We start from the raw sequence: 18,738 nt of genomic DNA on the forward strand, positions 1-18,738 counted from the left end.
AGATGTACCAAGTCATTGTATTATCTATTGTCTTGGTCGTATCAGAAAAGTTTTACTAATAGGTACTTATTTGCTAATAATCAATTGGGGAAAATCGTGTAAAAATGTATTTATTGTAAATAATGGGTCTACAATAGAAAATAACATAGGTAAATAACCAGAGAAAAAAAATATCAAGATACGAAAAAGAAGAAAAAAAAGATTTACAACAGAGTATAGCGAAGAAATATAGTAATCGTGTCTCACAGGTAAAATTCAGCTCTGGGAAGGTTGCAAAGCAGCTCGACCTCTACTTCTTACAGTATACAGCATTCACTATCTACTACTACCGAGTGGGTAGAAAATCATTTGTCATTGCTGAGTAATCACGGAGGCTTGCTGGCTTTGCCGCTTAAAACATACAATGGATACCACTTAACCCATCCTCTAAACTATCTCCTTCTTCCTTCTTGTTCCGGTTCTCACATCTTTTTCTCTCTCTTCTCTCTCTCTCTCTCTCAAGCTCGGACATTACACATACCGCCTATACCCTCCAAATCTGCGTACTTTCCAGTTTCCACATCTTTCCCCACCGCAATTAAGTTTTTTTTAATCGTCGACTCGTTTATGTGATCTTTTTATCACTAATCATTAACATTCTCTTCTTGAACTAAAGTAATTTTTCAGAGTTAAATATAGCCCAAGCGCGTAAGTTTTTCAGGGGTAATTTACTTTTTCTTACTTGGCTTTAAACCAGTGGTCTCGATTATTAGGCAAAAACGACGAGATTTGTTGGCTCTCGTGTTTTAAATGATAGGAGGAGAACAGGTGCACGTTGATTACAGTTTTAATCTATCACCTCGATAGAGACTTATTTTAATTGAAAAATTAATTTTCTATTCAATTAATGGAATAACTGTCGAGTTCAGGTTGGACGCTCGTAACGTGAACACGAGCTCACAGAGAGTGACAGTAGTGTAAAGAATATTGAAAGAACATATTGAAAAAAAAAAAAATGGCAAAAGAGTGGATACAGCAGTAGGCTAGAATAAATGAAAAATTTTAAAAAGAAAAGTAAAGTGTATAAAAAAGATACATAAATTACGTGAAGTTATTGCAAATAGTGTTCTATATTGAGAATAAAAAGTTACTAAGTCATCGAGTTATAGAAATAAATGACTAGACCATATTTACATAAATAACTAGACCGTAATTTATCTGTAGAATAAAAACTATCTGTATATTTCACCTGAAAGCATTGCACGGGTGGACAATACCATCGCTTTTTACAAAAAAAAAATACGACTCAGATATTTTCATGATTTCATTTTCTTGTTAGTTTATCCTGTATAAAAAAATACTAAAAAGTTTCTTCAAGTTTTTCTACTATTTCTTATTTAGTCTCTGAACTGAACAAACTCCTAATTATTTGTTAATATAGTTTTTTTTTAAACTGGAGTCGTACTTTTTTTCATAAGTGGCAACGATATCCTTACAAAATAAGCTGGACAACAGTGTAATTAATTTTTACATAACGTAAATAATTTTTGTTCACTGCGACGATAAGGTATTTTCTGCGTTTTTCTCACTACTATCAAATACGCGTTAAGGTGCAATACTTTCCAAACAAACCATGTCAATTAAAAGACAGCAAAAAAAGAGTAAACTTGACAATTCTAATTATAACAGCAACAAGAGTTTTAAAAAAAGCCACGCGCTCCAACGTTGTACATCGAGAGGTAAAAATATCGACCGTTCGTTGCTCGTTCGTTTTTAATCATTCAGAGCCCGAGTGAGGGAGAAACTCTCCTAGTGGAATGAGAGCCACACTAGAGAAAGAAAGAGAGAGAAAGAAGGCCACTGGCTGCAGGATGGAATAAAAAGAGACTTTCCCCAGTGTGAAGTGGTGAGAGATATTGGGGGAGAAGCGAAAAAGATTAAAAGTGAAAAAGGGAAAGCCCTTCTTGCGCTTCTCTGTGTCCGCGAAGAAGACAAAAGAAAAAGAATATATAGATATAACTTAAGAGGAAGAGAGAAGGGGGAAAAGTCTGCGATTGAAATGATGATGCGCAAGGTGTCGACGAGGGATAAAAAACACGAGTGTAAAGACTAGGGCGCACTGTTTGTGGATGCTTTTCCTTCTCTATGTTTTATATGTAAATGCAATTTACAATTTTTTATGGCGACTTCTGTTGCTGTATTAAAATACAGTAAATCCATAAATTTATCTATTTTAAGGCAAGGTTCAAATGTCATGAACAATCGATTAAAATTTTAAATTCAGCAGTTTGGAGACAAAGTGATAAAGTATGTGAAAATTAAAAACAAAAACAAAGGAAAACGCATAAATAGCTAGGTAAAGACAAAAGTACAAGATCTCAATAACGAATAAAAAAAACTGGTGCGGAGACAAACGCATTCAAACAAACACACAAAAGCCATCTCTCTTTCCTGGCTGCGCTTTAAATATGCACGCGCTCTGTTGTACAAGAAGCACCTCCAGAAGGATGATACATGATTAATTCATTAAAAGCTCCGAGAGTCGTACATGGTACTGGCTGGGGCTCTCGTTTTTCATCGCTTTGTTTTGTCTGACTGACAGTTGATGAAAGACGTTTTGATTGTTGCTACTTTCCAACACAACACTGACGCATTGAGACTGGAATTTGCGCAGTGTTTCGTAAAACGTGCGAGCTGTTCTTTTGCAAACTGCTATAAAGAGACAAAAAAAAATTATGTTCTGTCCTATTGATGAAAGCCTATAAATACGGAAACGTAATCATGGAAATTAATGAATAATTAAATAGGGTTTTCCATAGAGATAAAATAGAATACAATAACTCATCCTCTCTTGAAGAGACATTGCAACACGAATTAATCAATGTACCTAATTTATATCAAGATTTTCATTTTATCAAATAAACAGGTAACATACACCTTAAAACAAGAGAAACAAGTAGTAAAATATGAATCAGATCAGCCGTCATGTGCGAGTTTGTCGCCTTTCTACCTCACTTAGGAAGCAATTAATGCAAGGTCCAGCAAAATACCCACTCAAAAAATGATACACCGATTCAGTGCACCAAATATCTCACCCACCTTTATATTTTCCTCGTCACATAGCCCATACAGTGTCATTCATCGCGTGTCTACACAACACACTCGAGCCAGATAATACAGCCGCCAGATTGTGTTCAGTCAGCCCCTTAGTACTTCTGCATCAGCACAGTGTTTCAAATTTACATCCGGCTACACCTCACTTTCTCCTCTCGCTGACTCGCTCTCTCGAATTAATTGCTGCCAAGGCTCTCAAACCGGGATTCATTGCGATTTTCCATGCCATGACCTCGTTTTTTCAATACGAGAGGCTCGGAAACACGCCTCCTCATCGTCGACGGCAGTTTACTAATGAGGCCATTGATGCACATGCTGTACTTCCTCCTCCCTCAACCTTTTTTTTTTTTTTTTAACCGTTATTTTGTACAGGATTTTTAGTTTATTCAAACTCAGATGTTAGAAGAGATACTAGATTTGGCAAAATATTCGCGATGCCGAGCAGTGCAGTGCCTAGCACTAATTCAAAAATTACGAATATTCCATATTTTAAAGATTATAATAATCAAAGAGAGAAGAAAATTGAGGGCAATACTGCTGCAGTAAGCTCAAGATCAATAATAATAAGATAAGAATATAAAACAAACTAGAGCGTCTTAAACAAACGATGGTCATAGTGTCGATTTAGATCGGACGTACGTATATAATATATACTACAGCACTGAGTGTATTGCTCAGAGCAGGCTAAGATCCAAAGATAGATGAGAGAGCGAGCGAACCGACGAGCCATTACTGACATTACACTATCTGAAGCTTTGAGCGTGTAGCTGCGTGAATGTTATCAGGCGTCTTCCAGCACCTCGTATCTGCGCGTACAATCCATACGTAGGGATACACATATTGCAGAGATAGATATGCTCTATATGTGATAGATAATCTCGCACGTATGTAGTCGTAAACGCAGGCAGAGGTACAGCTGGTGGTGCGTGTGAACGTGGGCACCTTTACACGTTGTATATCAGCAGATTAAAAAAATTCTCTCAACAGCTCATCGCATCCGCATACACTAACAAGGGAAGAGTTTACAATGCGTGCGTGAAAAAAATGTAGAAACAAAGAGAGAGAGAGAGAGAGAGAGAGCAGGCGGCGTTTAAAATTTGATGAATGAATTCAAGTAGTTTTTATTGCGACGCGGGGGTGCGCTGACGAGTATATATGGCGCTGTTGAGCGTGAAAAACGCGTTTGATGGAATCTTGATTGACTGTCGGCTCTCGGAGTGCATTGCTTTGATTGAAAAATATCGCGCAAACAAACGAACGAGAAAACAAGCTTCGGCTGCTCGTTGTTTTTGTACAATTTCATTTTTCACGTGTAGTCGTAGCTCAAAATAATTTGCTATTCAAATAAACATGATAGCAGGAGAACAAGCATTTTCCACGATTAAAAATATTTCGACGAATAAATTTTGAATCACATGATTAAATGTATAAAGCAATTGTCAGTAAAATAGTCTTAAATGAATTTTAGTTTTAAAACTATTTTTTTGAATCCACGTTGGGCTTTAGCGTTTGACGTTTCAGAGATACAACATCATATCGAGCACTCGAAAGAAATATAGCTGTCTTACTCTCTCCTCTCTTCTTCCCCGAGTGCAAATTAGATGTTATAACGTGATAAGCCCGAGGGCGGCTGGAGAGAGAGCGAAGAGCTTCCTCGCACATAATTGAGGAAGTAACGCGATCGATCTTTCCATTATCTTGCGCTAGTCGCCCTGGGAGTCGGGCTCTGAAGCTATCGGCGGACCAGCACCACCTTAAGCGAAAGGAAGTTACCGAGATATCTCGTGTATACGTACGAAGCATGTGAAAAGAGCGTGTTTACGGCTTGGGGATATCTTTGCCGATGCAGCGAAAAAAAAAAATAAAAAAAAATTTAAAAAATAAAAAATCTCAAGCTTTCAAATATTTATGAGAAATAAGAATTATTCATAATGGTTTTATGTCTATGTTGTCGCAGTTGAAAAATTAAATTTACGCAATTTTCATGAAAAGAGTCTAGTACTTAATTAGTATAATCGTAAGTTCATTGTTTTTTTGCGCTATTTTTATTGAGAATTCTATTATACGTTGTTTGTTACCCAAAGTAAAATATCTGCGGCTAAAAACTTTGACAGACTTCTGTAGAGTAATACAAACCTAAGTTTAGTGCTAGACTTTTAAAGTAGTATACCTGTCGATACTCATTATCCCTGGCGTTGTTTGATTAAGGGATTGTTTTAATGGACGAGGAGGAAGTGCGGTTATTCCGGACCTCACGTCCGACCGAGCGGTAATTACTTTTGAATTGACTTTGCTATTTTAAATAAGCGGCAGGTAATTGACTCGCCCATCACTTCATGAAGTTTATTGATAGACCAAAGTACGAGATGTGTATGAATGTACTATTTACAGTATTTATTCCATCTTAAGAATGATAAGAGGAGCGTATGAGTTATCTATGGTTGACTGCATACTTGTCTGGGATTTAATTTTCGGTATTATGCAATTTTAATCTATGTTTGCAGAAAATTGCAATACAGTATAACTTAATTTGTTTTCTCTACTTTTTTTATTTGCAAAACATCACACCGGATAGCACCGTATAAAAAAAATGAGGATAAAAGAAAATATGAGCAAAACTGTACAACTTCGAGATAGCACCACACGTATTTCGGTCACATTTGTCTCCTACAGTATCTACAATACAATGCATGCGAACGTATATAGAATCAGATCTTAGGATAATTATTCCTGTGACTGCATCTGATGAATACCTTAAGCACAATAAAGTTAGACCTTATATTTCAGTTTTCTAATTTGATCCATAGAGAAAAGTTTTGATCTTTCTTCGCACCTCATACACTCAAAGATTACCTAATACAGCTATCTTACTATTTTACAGCTCCAGCAGAGTTTTAAAAAAAATTATCCAGGTAATAAGAGAGCTGGGAATAAACGGCGCCGTCGATCGTCCTCTAATAAAAGTTGAACAAACGCTTTTCCGGCAGCTACTTTCCCCGAGAATTTCTTCTTACCCCCGCGTCCCTCTCCCTGTTCTCTCCAATTCCCAACGACACACTCAATGACTTTGCGAAAGTCGCATATCGGAAAAGCTATCGACGCAGCCATCTCGACTAGGACATAAAGAGATAAGTTAACGCCTAAAGTGCTAGTAGACTGGCCCTAGCCCCGTACTACCAGTCCAGCGGAGCCACTTTTCCTGACTTAATGGACCGTGGCTATAAAGCAAATGGGTTACATCAATTACGGCTACTGAAAGGGAACTTTTCGATTTGCGCGCGGAAAGTCTGCAGCAGTGTGATGCTGAGTCGTAAATATCGAGAGCCTAGCTGCTGCTGCTGCAGACGGTCTCTCTCTCTCTCTCTCTCTCTCTCTCTCTTTCTTTATTCCGTCCACCCCCTCTTGCTTTCGTTTACGCGAGCCGTGTTTTTGAGTTGAGCCAGCACTTCCGTGTCGAGTTTCTTCTGCTTTACGAACTGTTTTATTGCGCGAAGATAGCTGAGTGGCAACGAGTAGACGCAAGTGTTGCAGAAATCGTTGGTTAACACGTCGTATTTATAAACTCAGAGGCAATTGTACAATAATTGAATTTTTTGCTTTCAAACGAATGTCTACAACAAATGTTAGCAGGTAGAAGCGAAATTTCCGTGCTAACTGTTCGTTTACTTTTAAAAAATATTGGATGTGAGGGGTGATCAAAACTTTAAATGCCACGCCGAATTATACCCGTAGCACTCATAGAGCAATCGAGGAAACGGGGATTAAACTTTTGACGATGAAAATGAAACGCTAAATTCTCGTTTTCGGAAATTCGGTAAATTCACGCGCCACTATGCTACTCTGAATCGCGACCTACACTGACTGAGTTTCAATTCAAATTCGTAACGAAAGTTGCCGACGACATACGTACAGTTCGTTAGTTGGACCATTCAACGCTGCATTTCACGTTGTCGTTTACGGTTGAAAGGCTATGTTTGTGATAAACTAGTGAGCAAATTGTAAAACTCAATTTTAATGGAAACTCTCAACATGGCAATCGATTATAGCATGATCAAAGGTTTATCTAGCTTAGTCTCAATGATGAGGTATCTCAATTTGATGAAATTGAATTTTTCACGATGAAAAAAAAAAAATTTAATTAAATATAATCCGATTAAAATCACACGCATACACGATACTCGTCCTCTTAATATTCTAAAATCAGGGTATAAGCCGCGCATTTTCCCCCAAAAACCGAGCCAAAAAATTCATCTAAATTAAATAATCCCATCAGCCAGCTTCCCCCGCCCACCTCACTTTTCACAAAGCAAGTCACGCCTGGAAGCGCCGAAATTCACTTCACAGCAGCGGCAGCAGTAGCGCACACATATAGTGGCTGCCACTCTAGCCCCGCTCGTTCGCTGATGTAGTAGGTTAGTAACGAAATTTCCAAGGCTGTAGACAATGGAGAAGAGAGGGATAGAGACGTAGAGACCACCCCATGCACCCCTGCTGGCAAACATGTACATGTATATGGGAGGCCGCTTAATCCAACATCCTCAGCCGACCTAGAAACGGATGAATGCATGGTACAGCTCGAAAGTGCGCCCTTTTAAGGAAACGCTTGCCATCACTCGAGTTTCAACAATATCAAACGGCCTCCCACGTGCTCCCCCACTCCCTCAAATCGCACGGGATGCGTGTACCATTATATTATACCCTTGGTATTAATAAATAAAGGGTTGGTGTAACTTGACGGGGAGAATATCATTTGAAACTCTGAAATTGAGCTACGGTAGCGCGTACGTGCTTGGGGTACTTAAAAAGCTAGCATACTGGTGTTATGGGTATACCCATTTTGCAGCAGAATTCGAGGATGAATCTCAATCTAATTGATTAGCTACATCCATCACCCGATATCGACCGATGCGCTTCGGCTCTAGCTGCTGGCTTTGTTTCGCGCTTGGGATTTGGCTATCGGCCCAGATTGCCGGAACAACTTAATTGCTACTTCACAAAACCACTTCGAGCGTATACCTATGTTGTAAAATATGTAGAAAATTTTATAAACTATGCATGTGAGAAGTAGTTTAAAAATTGTAGGTAAACAATATTTCAGTAGTCCTGTATAGGAGACTTTAAAGTGGAGCACCGTCCCATATTTTCAAGAAATTAAAGTAGAGAGAAATTTTGGAAAAATTTTTATCGCTTGGAGGGAAAATTTTTATTTTTATTTTTATTTTTCGTCGAAATAAACGCCCTCCTTATTTTCTACACTAAAAAAAAACAATACCAAAATGGTCCCCTAATATTTCAGAAAATGAAAGCCTTAGAAATGCGAGAAAGAATGTTTTACTTGGAATTTTCTCTTTCTCTCTCTCCCTTCAGCGAGGAAACAAAAGCGCCTCTACTAGATAGAAAAAAAATCTAGAGTTTTTAAAATTAAAATTTTCTACGGTAATGGGTTTTTCCCGTAATAAAAAGTCACATAATAATGGAAAAATAAAACAGCTCAACTTGCCCAAAGATATTTGCTTTTAAAAATAAATACGCAGATTTGCAAAACACACCCTCGTTTGCCTTATTAATCTCGATCCAAAACACGTAGGTACCCGAGACGACAGCGACAACCACAACAACAGCAACAACAAAGGCGAGTCCGTCAATGCCCGATCCAATAATCCGTCGTGGCAAACTCCTACCAACTATATCGATCACTGCACTGGAAGCGACCAAATACACCATAACAGCGCCCGTAAGAGAGATACACGAGTCTGCATTCGAATTTCGCGCAGTCACGGATTAATCGTCCACGGCTGCAGCGCGTAAGCCTCGTCTCTGCGCACTTACGAACGTCTAATGCGATTTAACTGGCATAATCCATCTTCGGTGCGCGATAGACGACGCAAATGCGTACCACCGGAAGTTGCAGTGGTAGTAGCCGACTCTTAAGCTACCCCCCAAGCGATTATTCTAATTCTGGTTGGACTTGGGCTGCTGCACGCGCGCGTGTGCTTCCCCTCTTTGCCTACTGGTGCTGTTGTTACCCTGCATGTACGCGGGTAACACCGTGACGGTGAGACACGACGTTGAAACTCTAGCCAACGCGGACCTAATTAGAGAGGATGGCACTCCGGCTATTTCAACCGAGCGAATTCCTACCACTGTCGCCGTAGCCACTAGCTAATGAGATAGACAAGTGTCGCGCCCGAGCGATGTATACCAAGAGGATTTTTGTTTATCCGGGGGAAATTTTTCGTGACAAAATATCAGGAAACGGGCCATTTTCCATCGTAAAACAGAGACTAATGTAATTTTGAAAAAGCCCACATAAATTGATTGGAAAACACCGTGATCTAATCGAGTTCCGTCGAAAAAGGGTCCAACTAATTCATCAGTTTGGCTAATCGAGAGTTCAATTGTCCATTCGCATCGCGCTCGATTGACTCTTTCTCCTGCGTCGTGTACTTCCGGGGAGCAATCAGTCGGAGAATCCCCAGGACGCAACCTACATAAACTTCCGGCGTTGTCGCGGAAGCTTAATCGATCGGCGCCTAATGACTCGGCTGAGCTCCAGCTCGGGAGAAAAGAAGAACGGGCCCCGACTCGCGCCGTTAATTAACCGGCACTTAGGATACCCCCATACCATCTCTGTCTGTAATGGCAACCTGCGATTCCGTACGCACGCGTGGCTAATGGCGCGGTAGAGCAAGTTCGACTATCGATTTTGACGTAATGACGTTACGTGCGGCGCGGAGTAAATACATGTACACTCACGTAGTAAATTACATCACTGCGTCGACGACTCTCCTGTGGTTCAACGGTGTAGTTCGATGTGTGATTTGTTGGCTTCGAGAGTGCGTATATACGTATGCCGTTGCCTCGAAGTTTATTTATGAAAGGCGTGGCACGCGCAAAGAGAGAGTGCGCGTATTATACGTCTTGATTTATGAAAATTGGGTTGCGAGAGTCTGTGGAGATTTTTTTTTTTTTTTTTTTTTTTTTTTTTCATAAAAAAAGCAGGGCAAAAGGGTAACGAGAAAAATTATGAACGAGCGAAAACACACGAGGGCGAGCAGCTCGTAATTAAAGCTTGATGGTGTACAACAAAAATAAAAGAGAGAAAATTCGAGCAGGTTTTCCGAATATACGCCTTAAATTTGCATGACCTACTACTACCACTGCTACTTCTTTCGTGCTTACGAGATTTTACACAAAATCGATAGTGATATTAATGACGACGTAAACGTTCCAAATAATCAACCCTGATTGCTTCTCGCTCCCAACTAAAACGAGTAATCGAGCCACCAGCGAGAATCATTATCGCGGCTCGAAGTTAATTAATCGAGGGTGAAACGGTAACAGTCCCACGAAAAGGCGTAGCTCTAGTGTCCAGCGCGCGAAATCGAGTGCAATGCACAATAGACACAACGAGGAAGGATAATGTAGCTTGAAGCTGACGACGCCCATCGTAGCGAGCAGCAGACTTTGAGTGGCGCTTCACCTCTGCAGAAGGTATAGGCGCCCAAAGGAGGCCAAGAAGCGAAAAGAAGAATCGATTCGCGCGTCCGGAAAACTGCAGACGGTCAATATTCGCCTTCGGGCAGGCCCTCTCCTTTTCTCCTCCCGCATTCTTTCACCCGAGCGTGCATTATGCATGATAAGTCAAACAATACCGCGACGCGGGCAACACTCTGCCCTCGGCGCTTTCCTCGTTCTACTGCCGCCAGCTACTTTTCACCTGCAGCGTCTCTCGATTCTCCATCTCGTGGCATTAGCGCTAGCTCGATATTTAAGTTATCGGATAAGACAAACTAGCTCTGATGCTGCCTCTGTTTGCTTTGCTCGCTTGTTGTTGTTGTTGTTGTTGTTGTTGTTGGTGCAGTTTCGCTTTGTGTACGTGATACAGCATCAGCAGGAGATTCGAGCTGACTATGATTTTCCCGGGGCAAAAGTTGTAGCCATACCGGGTGCACAGAGGAAATAGTTTATGGAAAATAAATTTAAAAAGCGACGCATCGATGAATCAAGACTCGAAATTGTTACTTAATCGGATAAACTTGAAAAAACAACCGTTCTACAATGGATGTACAGAGTGCACGATAACTAGCTGAGCGAGAACGCGACGTGTATGTATACGTGCATTACACGCGGGTCAAACAGCCTATTTTCCAGGCCGATAATCAACGGCGTACTTTTCCATACTAAACCGACCAGTGGACTGTGCAAGAGAGAGAATTTATCTCTTTCTCTGAGTGCAATGCAATACCATGCAGTGACCAATAGAAGAGGCATGGAGAGGAACTAGACACAGATACATTGACCGCAGACGCGATAATGCGCAACATTGGATTAGAGCGGGCGCGTTTGAGCGCTTGTCCGAAATTTTTGCACGGCTGCGCTCTTTGATGTGTTTATTGGTGATTGTGGGCCTGGGTGTGATTCACAGTCAAAGGTGAAGGGGAAGGGGGAATGGTAATTTAAAATAAGATTAATATTGCAGATTACCGAAGCCAGCTTGATTTGGGATAATAATTACGTTCCGTTGATGGATAACGAGAGAGAATGTGATTGATCATTGCTTTGAGCACAGAGGACCTGCGTGAAGCGTTTGATCTGTGATGAAGATGAGTTCAGTTGTACGTATATTGGAAATATGCGCAAAGAAGCATTACCGATACTTTGGGATGTAGAAATTTCTACTCTTTACTGCTATTTTTTCAACTTTTAGTCCCTGCAATTGGTTTATTTAAATATTTGCTACAACATCTATCATACTCGTATTTGCGTTGTATCGTGAAAAATTTGCAGCATCTCTTGTGGCACAAAATTGGTGTACACGTTTTAAAATGTTAGTGTACCGTCAATTTTTAATTTAAAAAAAAGTTAATTAAAACAAATCTCTCAATCTTTATTTTATGTTACTTGTATAGGTAAATATTTATAAAAAAGATGCTACTTCAATTAAAGGATTTGAATGTAAAAGTACTTTCCATCATGTTTTCTGTTAGAATTTTTCGTATAATTATATAGAATCGCTATTTACAAACTGCAAAAACTTGAGAAATGTCCATCATAAGATTTTTGTGTCAAATCGTAGGTAAAAAGTTCTAAAAAGAGCAGTAAGGAGATAAGATCGAGCTTTGTGATGAATAATAAAAAATTGTTTCACATTTTCGCTAACTGCAAGATTGTTAACGTTAAATTATTTTAACTTTGAGTTCAGTGCTTTTATTCGCGCGATTAAGAAATATTTATAACTTTTAATTACGGCACATCCCCCGTAATAATCGTATGATCGCACCTATAACACTGCACCCCTTGCTCCAATGAAACTTTAATTTCGCATTTTAAAACACGTAGCGCTTTAACGTGAACGACACCCTCAAGGCAAACAAACACTTTCCCTCCTTCGTCCCGGTTTAAAATCTCTTACCACGCGCCACACACGAGGCTGTTAAAACATTTAACGATAAGACCCACAGCCTATCAGCGTTATCATTATCATTTCTCTGAAGGCAAAAGGGAAAGAGAGAGAAAATTACTAGTTTCCTAAACAAGCCTTGTCATTCTCATAAGCGTAAAAAAATGTTTGCCTTGCATCGGCTGTGTATACGAATGTAACAATAGAATAAAAGTAAAAGTAGGCGAATTGCTACGCTGAAAGTTTTCTCAGGGCTGTTATTGTCATCTCTCTACTAGATCACAGATTTTTATTGCAGAGATATGATATCGTGATACCAACTTTGAATAATTTTATGAAAGAAATTTAATTTTTTTTTATTTACAAAAATGACAATTAATCGACCAACAACGATCTATGTAAGCGATAATCATTACAAGCAAGTTTAAGCACGACTTGCAAAATATTTACTTTTATCGCCATCAGGTTCGGCTCTTTCTCCCGGAAAATTACTGTTATCAAAGTATCCACGGCTTTTAATAGTCAACCGCGTGCACGTAATGTAGGTCTGCGCGTCCGTCCTCAAGCGTCGTCGTCGCGACCATTAACTTTCTTTCCACCCGTCCATTTCTCATCTGCGGATTCAAAGGCCTCGGGACCATCAAAAGCTCGTAATGTCCTTGGTTGCTGAGGACGAAAATATGGAGCACATGATAAATATTACTCTCGTAAGATGTTTTTGAGCAATTTGTACTTTCATAAAATTAATGTACCAAACGATATACGCAAACATGATACCGTCGACGTTTCACCGAATTTCCCTCAACTTAGCGTGTCTCATCCGGTTGCAATTGATAAATTGAACCTTTACTGCTCTATTATTATGTAATATTATATGGTCATGGAGAATGCTTCGATATTAGCGCACTTATAGATAAATCTTGGGTACGGATATTACTTCATTTGTACCTAAATGTCAAAAAATTGCATTGAAAAAATATAAATTGGATTTGTAAAATATTTTTCTTATTGAATAATGGATAACTTATCACTAGTTTGGAAAAACTGTCGTTCAACTAACTGTGAATAACTTGCAGTGTGAAGAACTACCAAATACTATGATATAAACATTATTCCTATTACAGGACCTTCTGCTGTAGGTGTGCATTATCATTTATAAGTAAAAAATGCATAATATGCTATGAGTGTAACTATAATCTATTTAGTAACGATTCTCATTACCAACTACAATCATAAGAAGGGCATCGTGTTAGCAAATGTAATTTAGTTCACATAGAACTTGACAAATACTACTAAAACTATTTCCACTACGTAAGTTCAATCACAAAAAAAAAAAAAAATGGATCTAGAAGTTGTTTTGAGAAAAAAGTTTCAAAAACTATAGTACAAAGTTTGAAGTATTGTTACCTAAATATAATAAATGTATTTGTTTTAAATTGGTGAGAGAACTTCAACTCTTTTACATTACATGTATTTGTTGTATGGAATCGAAAAAGTTTCGAAAGCTCTTAACAACAACAAGACACCACAAAAATGGCAACTGCTTCTTATATAAAAAAAAAACCATATAAGTATGTATACACATTAACATAAATAAAAGAGCCATTACGGAAATTAACGCCTGCTATACAGTGCAAAAACTGACAGAACAAAAACGCGCATCAAGTGCTCCCGATAGCCCCGGTGATTGCCGAGCTTTTCTTTTCTTTGTATGTCTGTATTCCTGAAACGTACAGCTGCACAGTATTATATTCCAAGACCAACAAAGCCTCGAATTTCTATCCCCCTTCCCACTATATGCTCACTTTCTTTCACTTTCTACGTGCCCACATACATACAGGAGAACTATCTTTGTACCTATAGGGATCGCAGCGCACGTGCGCGCTCTATCTTTCGCTCGCGTATTTTTCTGCGCCGCTGATCGCTCTCAATGCCAGTATATATAGGAAGAAAAGAAAAAGAGTACTGCATACATATATAGGTAGTTCTGGGTAATGGGTTATAGGAGTGCGCGCGAAGATTTGCGCAAATATTCAACGTGACGACAAAGAGGATAAGAGGGGGGAAAAAAAGAATGCGCTCGCATCCATTGTAGGTGGAGTTTTTATTAAAAAAGACATTATGCTGATATCTCACGGGGGGTGGAGTCTTGGATCTCTCCTACCTCTCATTCTTTTTCCTGTGTACGTTGACGAGCTTTTTATGTTTTGGTTTTTGTATCGTCATTTTTTTGATGCGCGCGCGTACCTACTTGCCAACAGTGGCTCTCTTTTTCTTTGTACGTGATTAGGGTTAAGTGCGACGTTTGCAAACACTTTATACATTTTTCAAAGGTTTTTGATCGTGAAAAATGTTAATAAAATTAAATAAATTAGATTTATTTGATGAAAGAACGAGGAATGTGACTGAAGCAAGTGAAAAAAAGACTCTCACAAAGGAAGGTAGAAAGTGAATAATCAAATAAAACGTACCAGGCAGTTTACATAGCTCGACACCAAGAAAAGAGTCGAGAAAAGAATAAAATAAAAAAATCGTCAAACGGTAGACGGAGCGAGAACAAGGAGCTGACTCTGCCAAATCGTTCAAGCAGGTCGGTGGACTAGAGAATCACCGAGACTGGGTGGTAAGAGGCTCAAAACGAGAAAAGAGGATGTACATCACTTTGTTATACATTATGCTCTATCTGTATGAAGGGAAATTCGTGTGAAGAGCTGAGGAGAGTGAAAGTGCAAAGGTATGTAGACAAGGGTACCTAATTGAGAAGATAGGAAAGGAAGAACGGGCTTAGAGGGGAAGGCATGGATTGATCAGTTAGTGGCTGCAAATATGGTTCTGGTCTTGTGTTTGCAGGGCCGGAACCTAACATTTAACGGGTAATGCTACTCTATTTATTGGATCTTTTGATCAAAAACTAAAAAAAAAATGATTAAAAGGTTTAAGAAAGTACGTAGTCCAAGCAAGTGAACCTATGAAATAATACTTTGGCGTTATTCAAACAAAATTCAAAATGATCTCTGATAGAGAGTTGTATTCTGTAGTATCGTTATCTGGATATGTAAAAAGTAACAGCTAAATCACACCTGTTTCTGTGGTCGGTACAACCCTTGTTTTTATTTTCATATCACGTTTGTAATATTGCATATCTAAAACCTGAATATTAAATTCAAATAAATTACTGTTTTTTCCTAGGACATTTTTATTCATTCGAAATTGTGAAACTCTCAGATATAAATTTATGTATGAATTTAATCTAATAATAAATAAATTTCAAACATATAATGAAAGCAGATAAGTAAATTTGTATATGTTCATAGGATGATTAAAATAGAGATTATGTATGACTTGTTCGTACGTACGCTAATACTTCATTATTAGTAAATTTAAGCATATGGAGAATATCCGTTCATAACTATGATAAATTATTCTATATCTGCATGATCAATTACTTCTGCAACGAGCTGTTGGACCAATAATTGTTGTTTGAAAATTCGAGTAATTTCACTATCCGATGGCTTGAGCAAACTATTAGTTCTGTTTTAATAATCGAATTTCGTCATTTCGAAATTGAATATCGTGTAAGATTGATTTGGATTGTACGATTATTTTGTTTGATCAATTTTGACAGGAGAGAACCATTTCGTGTCATGGTTTTACAAACAGATTAATTAATTACTTGCATTGATTATTCAAAAATAATTGTATCTTAACTACAACGTAACGTATTATTTCTCGTTATATAATTTCAAATTAATTTATAAGTTAAGTTGTAGTTGGTTGAGTGAATACCTCATTTGTAAAAAAAAAAAAATAAATAAATAAAAAAAATAAATAAATTTTGACGGTGTTGAAGTGATAAATAAATTTTTTTTTTTAAGCTTGAAACTGCTTAAATTGGTATTTCTGTCACTTCGAAATCTATTGATCCATCAACTCATACTGAAAAGTGTTAGTTAACATTCATATCTTAATAAGTATCACAAAATCCACCTACTTATCATCTCGATCTGATGCAACAACAAAAATCTTATCTTTGTAAAAAAATATATTTGATCTACGAACTGAAAAATTTGCTGCTATCTAAACCACCAAGCCTAAATATCTTAAAACTTTCGACATCAAGACGAACTTCTAATGGTGTATTCACGCCTTTATCATTGTTTACACAATAGCAAAAAACTAATCCACACATTCACACAATCGTCGTCATAGTGTTTTTTTTCTTGGAACGCAATATGCTGTTTTGATAGAGACGTGTGGGCAAAGATAAAAGGGCGACGAGCGTAGTAACGTCGCGACGTTTGATGGATTATGAAAAAAAAGAGAAAAATGATGTAGAGGTAGACAAAGATCCAGAAAAATTAAAAGCGAATGTCTGAAAAATTTGAAAAATCTGTTCTACACCACATCAACGTTTAAATTTTCAAATACAATTGAATAAACGGAACAAGAAATATTTTTTTAACGTACAAAATTCTTTTTTTAACAAGTACCTTTGTACACTTGGTCTTTGCAGCGCTAACTCATTAGATCTCTAAATTTATTTTGAAAACCGATAAAATTGAAACGTTAAAAAAAAAAAAAAAAAAAAAAAAAGAACAAATAACGTGATTTGAGAAATCTCACTTCAAATATATACGCAGCGGGTTCGTCGGGCTGGCCGATAACCAACGAAGAATGTACCTTTCGAGATAACAAGACGCGTAAGGCAATTGACTTTGAAAAATATAATACTCATATTCACACAATTTGTACGTATTACTCAGGAAAATAAACAGATACACGCTGTGGTTACAGGTAAGCATACACATATATGTTTACTCAGGCTCTGGACCCAACACGAGCGCATGTGATGCTGGTATTATAAAATAGGTGAACGAGCTGGTGTACACTTTTTTTTCAATCTGCTCTGCGCGTGGGTGTGTGTACAGAGAAAAAAGTGATACCTATATAGGCGGAGCGAAGGGGAATAGCTCCTCTCGCTTCACCTACGCCCTTCTCCATCACACGGCCTCATCCCCTGCACCGAACATACATACATGTATACTTTCCTCCACCTCTCACAGCCTCAGACGCACATTCTCATTTTCTCTTCTGCATTACATCACGTTGGCTGTATACACACACGTCTCTTTCTCAGTTCACTGTTCACTCTGTAGTCTGTACGCGCGTACGTGTGTGTGGGAATGTGTGTCCCCCTCTTTTTCTCTCCTCATCCTCCCGTTCGTTGCTTCTATATACTATAACTGACTGTATAATGCTGGTTTTACACTACGTTAGTTTACGAAGCAATGTACAAAAAAAATATGAGTGGTGCGTTGAATATGAGACGATGTAATGAAAATATAATAAAATATTACAATAGTACTTTAAAAATCACTCATAATCTGGAGACTCTCGAAACTTTTTTGAAAATATACAAGTCTCGTTCTCTCAATGTTTTTACCGTGCTTTTACGGAAATTATGAACTGTGTGAGCTATTTGTACACCTAACTATGCATTTATTTACTAACAAGGCAACTGTAAAATTCAATAGTCCTATTAAAACTGGGCTACGTTAATAGAGACTACCTATTTATAAATTCAATTATGCAAATGTGGAAAAAAATTACATGATCAATATTAAGATTAAATTATTGATGTAACATCATGTAGGGATCGGGTGTAAATCATACTGCTCCCTAAGTAGAAAATCATAATGCTGAGCTACAATCTTAGAATATACTACGCAATCACAAGCTAAATCAACATCAACTAATCAAATCCACGCATTGTAAATGTTTTAAATTTTTATACAAATTTTAAAGATAATGTATAAATTTACCTTGTAATCAGAAGTCCTATTGCGTTTTCATCGTCATTGTAATTGTAATTTACATTTCCATTATCATTTTATATCATTTTCAATATTTCTATAACACATTTTGTTCAATAATCATTTTGAATTCTCATAAATATCACTTTGATTCAATTTCAATTACTGGCTCAATCATAAAACACTGCAAGTAATACAAATAATTATAATAAGGCTAAATGAGTATCAAAAAACTATTAAATTTTTTGCAAATACAAGTTTCTATGAAAATTTTAACAATCTTAACAATCTTACCTATAACACATCACAAGTCCCGCAGTCACACTTTCATCATCATAATTTCCATTAATATTATTTATATTTTATATATTTAATCTGCAAACATAAACTGAATCAGCATCAGCTAATCAAAACAAATTTCTGTTCGAA

This window comes from Copidosoma floridanum, unplaced genomic scaffold, assembly GCF_036245765.1.
Source record: "Copidosoma floridanum isolate Cflo_tuat_1 unplaced genomic scaffold, Cflo_Japanese_pri ptg000001l, whole genome shotgun sequence".
In the NCBI taxonomy this organism is placed as follows: domain Eukaryota; kingdom Metazoa; phylum Arthropoda; class Insecta; order Hymenoptera; family Encyrtidae; genus Copidosoma; species Copidosoma floridanum.